This window comes from Micropterus salmoides, unplaced genomic scaffold, assembly GCF_014851395.1.
Source record: "Micropterus salmoides isolate LMB-PRFRI ecotype aquatic unplaced genomic scaffold, ASM1485139v1 Ms_hic_scaffold_17, whole genome shotgun sequence".
Classification (NCBI taxonomy): domain Eukaryota; kingdom Metazoa; phylum Chordata; class Actinopteri; order Centrarchiformes; family Centrarchidae; genus Micropterus; species Micropterus salmoides.
In genome coordinates, this window is record NW_024040817.1 from 11,792,144 (window position 1) to 11,803,427 (window position 11,284).

At 41.1% G+C, this 11,284-nt stretch overlaps 1 long non-coding RNA gene across 1 annotated transcript; it reads right to left on the reverse strand.

Moving 5' to 3' along the window:
• Window positions 1-671: 671 nt before the first annotated feature.
• Window positions 672-1,143, reverse strand: LOC119907894. The gene is made up of 2 exons (XR_005445148.1): window positions 969-1,143; window positions 672-887 (listed from the first exon to the last, which is right to left on the reverse strand). It is a non-coding gene; the product is annotated as an uncharacterized LOC119907894 (long non-coding RNA).
• Between the last annotated feature and the right edge of the window lie 10,141 nt (window positions 1,144-11,284).

Below are 11,284 nucleotides of genomic sequence, written 5' to 3' on the forward strand. Positions count from 1 at the left end.
CTCCAGCTGCAGTCGACTCTTTGTGAATCTCCCCCACATTATTGAATGGGTTTTGTTTCACAATCCTCTCCAGGCTGCGGTTATCTCTATTGCTTGTACACTTTTTTTCTACCACATCTTTTCCTTCCCTTCGCCTCTCTATTAATGTGCTTGAACACAGAGCTCTGTGAACAGCCAGCCTCTTTAGCAATGACCTTTTGTGTCTTGCTCTCCTTGTGCAAGGTGTCAATGGTCGTCTTTTGGACAGCTGTCAAGTCAGAAGTCTTCCCCATGATTGTGTAGCCTACAGAACTAGACTGAGAGACCATTTTAAGGCCTTTGCAGGTGTTTTGAGTTAATTAGCTGATTAGAGTGTGGCAGCAGGTGTCTTCAATATTGAACCTTTTCACAATATTCTAATTTTCTGAGGTACTGATTTTGGGGTTATAAACATCAAAATTAAAAGGAATGAACTCTTGAAATATATCAGTCTGTGTGGAATGAATGTATACATTATACAAGTTTCACTTTTTGAACGGAATTACTGAAATAAATCAACTTTTTGATGATATTCTAATAATATGACCAGCACCTGTAAGTCCAATAGAGCACCTTTGGGATGTGGTGGAACCAGAGATTTTGCATCTGTCAGGGATTTTGTGGCTCAGAACCCAGATGCAGACAAGAACAGATTAGGAGGATTTTTACAGTTTATTGAAAAACAAGATAAGGTTTAATGCAAGGGGAATGGTTCCTCCGGTGTGGCGTGTGGTGGCAGGTAACTGCGGGGGAAGGCGAGGCTGGTGAGGAGGAGCTGACGGAGACATGAGTCCACGAAGGTGAGTTTCCAGCAAGGCGTTCCTCCATAGGCAGAGTGACACAGTAGCTGAGCAGGGTCTCCAGAAACACTAAAGCAGAGCATAGGAAAACAGAATCAGTAACAGGCACAAAGGTCTCAGGAAGCAGGTTTCAGCTGGTCGTAGTGTCACCTTCAAACATGACTGAATAATCCAGCGGAGAACTGAGGGGATGGCAGGGTATAAAAGCCAGTTCTGATGATCACAGGAGACAGGTGTGTGAACAGCACATTGCCTGCAGCTGGGGAGAACCGCCCAGTGGTCCAGTGGCGCAGCCCACAACTCAGCCCTGAGGGACCGGGAGGAAAGGACGAGCAAGAGGGAGAGGGAGAGAGACAGAGACCACACACAGACAGACAAAAACCAAAACCCACCAAGCACCTCTCACACGCTCAAGAAGGGACAAAATAAACTCAGACACACAACACACCACCTGTCACCTCCCTGCTTGTGGCCGACAAATCTGCATCAACTGCTCAATGCCATCATGTCAATGTGGACCAAAGTCTCTGAGGTTTCCAACACCCTGGCGGGTCCAACCCGGTACTAGCAAGGTGTACCTAATAAAGTGGCCAGTGAGTGTATATTTGCAGTGTATATACCTAATTATGTCATTCTGTTACTCTGTACAGTAATTTTATTGTTATTTCTGTTCTCTGTACATAGAACATTTATTATCTATCTACGTTCTGGTAGAAGGATCCGTTCTCTGTGGCTTCCTTTTTCCCATGGAGTTTTTCCTTACACCAACTGAGGGTCCAAGGATAGAGGGTGTCCTATGCTGTACAGTTTGTAAAGCCTTTTATGGGAAATCTGTGATTTTGGGGTATGTAAATAAAACTGACCTGACTTAAAATCCATTTTTTGTCACTTCAGTGGACGTTTAAGTCACATGCATCATGTACATTATGGTTTCTTTGTTGAATCTGTTTCCATTACAAAACAATTTTATATTACAACTTTTCTTTCTCGAATTTGTAACATTTCCTCTTTTTAAGCGCAAATTAAAAATTCCCCTATAAAACTGCTGGATGGAAACCCACCTACACATACTGATACATAGAGAGACAAACAGATCAGATAAACAAACAGATAGTTTATCCACTAAAATGAAAGAATGAAAAATGAATAAAAATGAAAACAGTTGCTAAATTAGCTTAAGAAACAGAGAGAGATACTACAGTGTGTAGGCTGACTGAAGTGTAAATGACTGACTCCCACCCTAAGATGTGGAGATTGTAGGAGAAAAAGTACTAAAATAGACATAGAGATTGACTTTTCAGTGACCTTGCTCGTGATGAATGACAGGTCGTTCCACTTGCCAAGTTGAGAAATAAATCACTGCCATTTAATCATATAACTGCTAATAAGATACAAATAAAAAAGTAATTTCAGGGAGCATTCATCTGTGCCCACAGAAATGATCTAAACCACTTGAGGACTTGATGTTACAGAAAAGGAGTTTTCTGAAAGCTGGGAAAGTATTTGTGTATTGATTTGAGGCTGAGCCCAATAGCAGGTTTAATACTCAGTCGATACGTGTCAGAGCTACTATATGTGAACAGGCACATTAAGTGTCAGACGGAGGTAATGAAAGGAAACTGTTTGCTGTCAGATATGACCTTCTTACCAGGCTGAGTTTAAATAGGTCACCAACCATGTCTGCAGGTTATGAGTTAAGGTGTAGTCATTAATGATAGCACAGCCTGCATGAAATACACCTTTATTATAAGATTAAATGCATTTTTGATGTTCTGATAATAAATTATCTTGTCAGAGGAAAACAAACATGGTTAGTGTATCTTTACTTGTGAATTGCTTAATTAAACAGAAATATCACTTGATGGTTTTTGGCCTTAAAATAATAAAAAAGATTCTAAGATTGCCTTCAAGCTATTCTTTGCATATATTTTATCATAAGAAATGAAAAAAAATTCATATGCTGTATTCCTTACCTTGCTCCTGTCCTTATTTGTCTCCAATCCCCTGGTATCTTGGTGGCTATATTACACAGCTGAGTCTATCTTTGAGGGAATCAAAGCAATAAAAGGCTTTATTTACCCTTATCTGGAGCAGACCCCAAAAAACTCCGCAGTATAATACAGGCTGAGACTCTTTCAACAGGCAGCCCACAAAAGGTTCCTGGTCCTGTCTCCTGGCAGGATTTTCTTCTTATATTCGTTTATTAAAAAGTCTTATTCCTTGTCACTGTGCAATGTACATTATTGCGCCAGATTTCTTGGAGGGAATCATCTCCCATGAGATGGTGAAGCTAATGGAGGGAAGGCATTACGGAGAGCAGGAATGAAACTTCAGGCTGCTAAATCAGTTCTTGTCTTTGACCACTTAATAATGAAAAGCAATTGCAGGCATCGCCAGGGAGTTATTTTTCTTCTTTTTTTTTTATAAAAGAACCTCAGTTTTCTTGGATGTAATGCATGTTGTCAAGGACTTGTTGAGCATTGCTTTCTGTTTTGCAGTTCCAGTGACTTCAGTGCCAGTTTTTATAGGTGTCTTCATCTTTGTGCTGTATCTTTGTCTTCTTTTGTAAGCCAAAGGTCTGCCTGTTGATGTATCAATTTATAAACACAGAGACAGTGTGTTTCAAATTTTAAAATGACATTCGCATACACAGTCTGGTTTATAGGCACCAATATTTGGTTCACAAATTAGTTTGATTAGTCTGTGAATAAAACATAAGCATGTGTTTCCTTTCATAATTTTAGCATCATTTCTGATATCTATGTATGTGTAGATCAGTAGTTGACAAAATATTCAGATAGACCATAGTGTGAAAATACTTTGTTTCTCCGTAAGTAAAAGTCCTGCATTGAAAATGTTTCTTAAGTGAAAGTATATATGTATAATCAGGCAAATGTATTTAAAGCCTTAAAAATAAAAGCAGAAAAATGTCCCCTGTGACTTTTGTTATATATATATCATTAGATTATTGTTACTCATAAATCAATGTAAAAGCAGAGTTTTTCTACTGTAGTTGTTTTAAACTATTTTGTATTGAACTGCAACTAATGATTATTTGCATTATGCATTAATTTGCTGATTTTCTCCATTAATTGATTGATTGTTTGTAAACATTCTGAAAATTGTACCGTCACACCCAGAGTCCAAAGTGACATCTTCACAATGCTTGTTTTGTCCAACCAACAGTCTAAAATCCCAAATTAATACTAATAAATGAAAATAATTAAAAGGAATGACAAGTGTTTACATGTGCAATAGCTACAACTATCAAATGTTTTACATTTAAAATGACTTAAATACTCAAAATAATTGGCAATCAGTTTTCTGTCAATCTACTGATTGATTAATTTATTAATCAACTGATCATTTCAGCTGTACTTGTTTAAAGCTGAAAAAGTACAATATTTCCCTCTGAGATGTTATGGAGAAATAAAGTTGCGTGAAAAAAAAGACTCAAGTAAAGTACAAGTACCTCAAAATTGTACTTAAGTACAGTTGTTTAGTAAATGTACTTAGTTACATTTGTAGATTATGGATGTGATTATAGACTCATCTTAACATCAAAGTTGATCCAATAGTTGTTATAATATTCCAGTTTGGACAAAAGAGATGAACCTGCTATTTCTGATACTACCACTGGAGGGAGCCACACTCTACACAGAGTGACTTTAAAGGTCCACTTACTACTGCCTCCAACTGGTGATGTTGTGAGAGTCAACACAGTTCACAGCTAAATTTCCAAATATCAACAGTGAGCTCTGAGGACATTTTTGGATTTGGGGATGCTACTGGGCTCTGAAGCAAGATCAGGCACTACATCTTCAACAAAGACAGGCAGCTTTGCAAAGAAAGTGGACTGTACCCTAAAAACCCCTGGCTAGCCTGTGTATAGCACCTGTATAGCTAAGAGTATGTAAAGTCTATAGTCATTAACAGTGAGGTGATAACTCTTCCTGGCATTGTGTTAAACTGTGCTAGTCCTGCTGTTATAACCCTCGCTGCGTTGCATTAATATTTAATCTTACTGTGAGAGATGCCCAGGGTTAAAATTCAGGGATGGGACTTATGGCAGAAGGAGCTTTTGGCAATCTGTGATGACGCAAGGGTGACCTTGTTGCTTTTGGCATTCCTGTACAGAGATAAATACATTAAAAGTCAAACAAGCCAATAGAATTGTGTGACAGCCACCTCTGCGTTTCCTGGGAGGTGTGATGGATGGTGCGAGCCCCTCGCAGCGTGTCATTTTCACGAGCTTTCCATGGTGGCTTGCTGGCGAGGGTATGCGGCAAGGCAGCATGTTGGGATGAAGGTCATTTGAAACTGAAGTGTCTAATTTACTGTGTGAAACACGAGTTAAACTGAACTTTTGTCAACATGGCAATGACAATGTAAAAAGGCTTAGAGCTCTGTTACCTGTGGTATAAACCACTTATCAAAGATTCAGGCTAACAACACCCCAGGCTGATGTTCATCCAGCACGTCTTCCACACAGCAGCAGCATGCTTTACTTTCTAGGTTACGCCTCTTGAACTCAAACACACACTTTACCTTGATGGCCCATTCTCTATGAAGTGACAAAGCTGCAATATAAATAGAGACGATCGTAGTATTCACTCCCACCAGAGGTCTCAGTCCAAATATAACCTGCAATTTGGTCCCTTGAAAATATCTGTTATTGCAGCCTTTTATTGTCCTTGGATGGTTTCCTTGAATATAACCCTTTCTTTCCCCCTTTCATGCCAGGATGACTGGGATCTGTGCCCTTCATGTAAATATCCCCCCGTGAAGTGGTTTCAGAACAAAGAGCCATATCTGGTGAGCTACCCTTGCTCTCGGCCTCTGGTTGAGACATTCCCAATGGGGCCAATCTATCACCATGTGATTTATAGGCTTTACAGTCAGGGTGTATGAGAGATAGAAAGAAAGAAAAAGTGAAGGATTGTAAGGAGAAAGGGGGAGAGTATAAGAAAACTAAAGGGAGAGAGTAAAATTAAATACAGAGATACACAGTGTAGAAGTAATTATCAACTGTCTTTATCCCCCTACCAGCAGACCACTCATTCATTTTTGGAATATTCTCTGTTTTGCTTATTTAGATATAATGTGCACAGTCAGTGATAATGGGCAAATTAAATTATTATTGCTTTTACCTTTTGCATTTCAGTCTGTTAACCGCGTATTTCAGAGTTTGTGGAAATACTGTTGCAAGAAAGAACTGATTAAGTTTTGATGGTGAATGTCTGGCATGTGTAGCTGGTGTAGCCTTTGGTATTGGTAGTAGGTGGCCATTTTAATGTCAAGTACATTAAAATGATTTGTTTAATTCATAAAGTTTGAAATGGCATGGTGGATATTTTTGCCTCCTGTGTGTCACATTTTCACAAGACCCAAACAAAGATCTAATTAGAGAATACACCGTTTATTCAATAAAGGTTAATGCAGGAGAGTAGGGGGTAGAGGAAGAGGCTCCCTTCCAGATCCTGGGCTGAGGGAAACACGGGGAGGTCGCTGGCAGACTGGGAACAGGGGAAAGACCAGGCTGCGGGCGGAACAGAGAGTTTTTTGGCTGTCGGCTTGCTGAGGTTCGATGGAGGTTTTCTGGAGCAGAGGGAGAAGCAGGTTGGATCAAACAATTCTTCGAACAGCCAAACAGATTTCAAAGCAGGCTGGCCCTGACACAACATACGCGTGATTACTCAACAATCCGGCAGAGACTGGATGTCTGAGTCTCCCTCTTAAAGCAGTGGTTGATTGCGGAACCCAGGACAGGTGCGCTGATGAAGATGAGTCTCAGGTGTGAGCAGAGCCCGCAGCAGACACGCCCCCAAGCTCCCAGACTGGAGAGAGAGCCAAGCAGAGACAGACAAACAAAAGCACAACAAGCACCCAACACGCACTCCAGACATACGTCACTCACAACACTCAAGCCAAGCTCACAGCCAGGGCCTCGTGACAGTGTGGGTCTGCTTTTAATAGGATAGTCTGATCTTCAATTATAAGGTGCGAAATGTGGAAACAGAGTTGCCCTTTTTGCAGCAGGAGTGACACTTTATTGAATGTCATCTTTTTGATATTAACACACGATCAATTAAGTGTTGTTCACACATGCTAACTGTCGCTGACATACTATTGCATTAAGTTTGAGTTTGCTTTGTGTAGTTTCACAATATTTGCGTTTATTAGGGTAATATGGTTCAGTGAATTAAATCAAAACAGATATTTTGCTATTTCTGTTACATGTATAAATATTTCTTTAATCACAATGTTTCCGAGTCTCCCCTGTGAGCTTTCGAAATCAGAAATCAGAAATACTTTATTGATCCCCAAGGGTAAATTCTTTTGTCACAGTTGCACACTTATCAATGCAGAATAAAGAGTATATAAATATGAGGGTATAAATATAAGATAAAGAAAAATATAAAGGAGTGTGGGTATTAACAATATTTACATTATTAAAGAATCATTTTGGTAATTGGTATTAATTAATTGTGACTGGGAGGTTAAAATCTTGGTGTGGAAAGTAAACCAAGCAGTGCTTGCCCTCCCTCATTTACCACCACTGAGGGGCCCTTAAGCAAGGCCCATAACCGCAACAGACCAGGCTGCGTTTGTACTGGGCAGCTTCCAGGTGTGAATGTGTAACAGTGTGAATGTGATCCCCTGAATAAATAAAGGTAAAAAAAAGAATTATGATGGTGAACAGAATACTGAATAAATAGCAGCAGAATAGCAGCAGAGAATGTTGCACATTAATTAGTGGACAGATAATATTGCACAAAACAGGTAACTAATGGCCCATGTGTCAGCCACTTAGAGGGAGGAGTTATAGAGTTTGATGGCCAGAGGCAGGAATGACTTTCTGTGGCACTCTGTGGTGCATTTTGGGGGGATGAGTCTTTCACTGAAAGTGCTCCTGTGTTTAAGCAGCACGTCATGGAGTAGGTGGGAGACATTGTCCAAGAGGACATGTAGCTTGGACAGTATCCTCCTCTCTGACACCACCGACAGAGTCCAGCTCCACCCCCACAACGTCACTGGCCTTGCGGATCAGTTTGTTGAGTCTATTAGCGTCCACTACCCTCAACCTGTTGCCCCAGCATGCAACAGCAAACAGGATAGCGCTGGCCAACACAGACTCATAAAACATCAGCCTCCTCAGAAAAAAGAGATGGTTTTGACCCTTCCTGTAGAGGGCTTCGGTGTTCTTGCCCCAGTCCAGTATATTGTCAGTGTGCACTCCCAGGTATTTGTAATCCTCCACAATGTCCACACATAGGTGCCTTGGCTCTCCTTAGATCCACAACCAGCTCCTTAGTCTTTGTCACGCTGAGCTGCAGATGGTTCTGCTCACACCATGTGACAAAGTCACCCACCACAGCTCTGTACTCAGTCTCATCACCCTTACTGATACATCCAACCACAGCAGAGTCATCAGAAAATTTCTGAAGATGGCAGTACTCTGTGTGGTATTTGAAGTCTGTGGTGTAGATGATGAAGAGAAAGGGAGAGAGGGCCTTCCCCTGCGGGGCCCTGGTGTTGCTGACCACGCTGTCTGACACACAGTGTTGCAGGCAGACATACAGTTGTCTGCTGGTCAGGTAGTCAACAATCCAGGACACTGCATTGCTGTCAGCTTCTCACCCAGCAGGGCCAGCTGGATGGTGTTGGAAGCACTGGAGAAGTCAAACAATATGACCCTTAACTGCAACAGGCTGTATGCACGGTTGGCGAGTCTTCTGTGCATCTGTACAGCATGCATGTTAATGGGAAAACACTCGTTTTGTGTGCTTGATATCTCAGTGATTAGGAGGCCTACACTTCAAGTTTCCTTTTATCTGCCCTTCTTCATTTTTACATTTTACGAGTGAAGTGAAGGGGAAGTCTGTAAGATTTAACAGTTTCAGATGGACCATTCTGGTCAGACAGATTCCTGTGAAGAATTGTTCTTAATTTTAAGACATTTTGTGTCACTGAGTCGTTTGAGGAAGAGAAAGCATTTTTTCCTCTTTTATTAATCAAATCATGAACTAGATGGCCCCTAACTGAGTTCTGATTTTAGGTAAAACTGAGGGTACATTTACTTTCCCACTTTAGATATGAACAAACACACTGTTAATATGAAGTCCTGTATTGCCGTCTATACTCTTGTTCATATGCTGCTGTCCCTGAATCCAGACCTCCAAGACAGAGTGCAGACCGCCCCTGGTGTGACCCAGAATGATGATAGCAAGGCTATCAGTCCCTGTCAGGCCACACAGTCAAGGCTTTCTCCCCTTAATCCAAGTAAGTCACTCGCCTCTGTATCAAACACTCCCAGATGGCAGTCACCACCTCAGCGCTGTCCCAATCCATCATATGTCTGATTCGATGAGACAGCAGGTCTTAAAGGTTTGTGGCGTGGGCTTTTTACTCCCCCGCAAACCCACAAATTTGCTAGAGAACAGGTCAGAGGTTACTCTGCCTAGAGCAAGTAACCTCTGACCTAACCCAGTTCACTGCCCATTACTCAAAACTACTGCTCACAAGGCTATATAACCTCTCCTCACCCCTATTGTTACAGCCCCTTTTAAATTCCTGTGCACTGAGCCATTCACACATACTGTACACACACGCACACACACCCACACACACATTACTACTACTAAAGTTTAAAAGGTGGTAAATAATGTAATAAAGGTACCTTATCATTGGGAGTTGTAAAGTGTAGATATTTATAAATGTGTTTTAGTCTGGATGCCCTACTTCTGTTGTGTTGTAACTTTCCATTAGAGTATGCAGTTTTATGTGCCAAAAACAGTTTGGCACATAACTCCAAAAACCACAACATGTCATTTTTGTACTTCAGTTTTTATACGGATTGAACATGTAAGATATAAACATTTTAATGAGCTTTAGACGTGTTGGTATACAGAACCAAGTGCACAGTTCCTCCCCGCTTCGTGTGTGTGTATGGTATTGATCTTCTCATCTAACTCCTGGCAAGAGAGCGAATAAGCATATTGTGCACATGTATTTCCTCCAAATGCTGCTTGAAGGCATTTAAAATGCTAATACTGACATCAAAGTCACAAAAAAGTGACACCTCATTTCTTAAAGATTCTAATAAATCTATTCAATCAACACAGAAAAGCAAATACATGCAAGACATACATTGTTGTATGTACTTCCTACATAGAATTTCCATCAATGCCTCATTTCATTAACCCCAATATGAGTGTCCTTTCCCCCGGCCCCAGGTCATTTATCATTTTAATAAACACCCAACATGACCCTGTTGTCGCGATCCTTTCCCCTGTCCCAGTTCAGCTCACAAATATGGCGACCTGTACACAAACACAGGAAGTAAATCATCTATGAGTGAATAAGGTTGTGGACTCACGTCCTTTCAACTTTTTATGACCTTTTTTGGGGGGGCGGGGTTGTTGTAAGAGTCTCCTCCTGGGAACTCAATGCCCTCTGAGCATTAATTAAATACAGTTTCAAAATAAGAAGGATAGGGGCTATAGAGGTATGTTTTGAATTTTATTATTAATTGGGTTGGAGAGTTCTACAGGCATCAGCAAAATATCTGCGTTCCTGTCGTCTCATTACTGTCCAGCTATTTCAGCAACTTCCTCTAGATGCTGGGAGTTTCTATTGCATTCTCAAACTGTCCAAAGTTTACTGGAGAAGATTAAAAAGATGTTTCACCTAAACAGGAAAACTTAACTTTAACTTTGTCAAATTATACATTCAGGGTTGCTGTAGGACCTCAAACTGACTGGTAAATCTTCTGCTCTATGGTTTCATAAATTCAGAGGTCTGTCTAAGATAACTGCTTAATGTCAAGTCAGAGGACAGGTTGAATCCATAAATTATCCATTAAACTTGAGAATCTGGGGAAGTTAGATATGTTAAAAGTCGATTGTTGCGTTCGGCAGGTCTCCTAGAAGCAGACTTCAGGCAAGACAGTTTGTAAAAGTTAAAAGATGTTAACTGTAAAGGGAGTGGAGTATGGAGATGGCGTGAGCTATCGCTGAAGAAGGTAGCAGGTGGTGACTGAAGTGATCGGAGCAGGCAGGATAGTTGCTGGCAAGCATAGCTCGGGAGTGTCTGAGTTGTAATGAGCTGGCAGGTAGCAGAGAGCAGTCCTGGAGGACAAGAGAGGAGATGTTAGTCACAGGAAGCTTACAGCAGGAGATTTACAAAGCAAGCAAGAGCTTTCACTAGAGATGCCTGACACGTAGCTGACTGAACAATCTGACCATGAGTGACTGGAGAACTGGGATCGATATACAACAGCTGATGAACTTGATGAGGAGCAGGTGTCAGTAATCAGAGGTAACTGGGAGCCAGGAGAGAGAGTGCACCGGTGACACGCCCACAAACAACAACACAGAGCAAGAGACAGACAAGACAAACTCAAGGGGAAACAGGGGAGGGGAAAAAACACCAAAAGGACTCACGGCCGTGACAGGGATGTGATG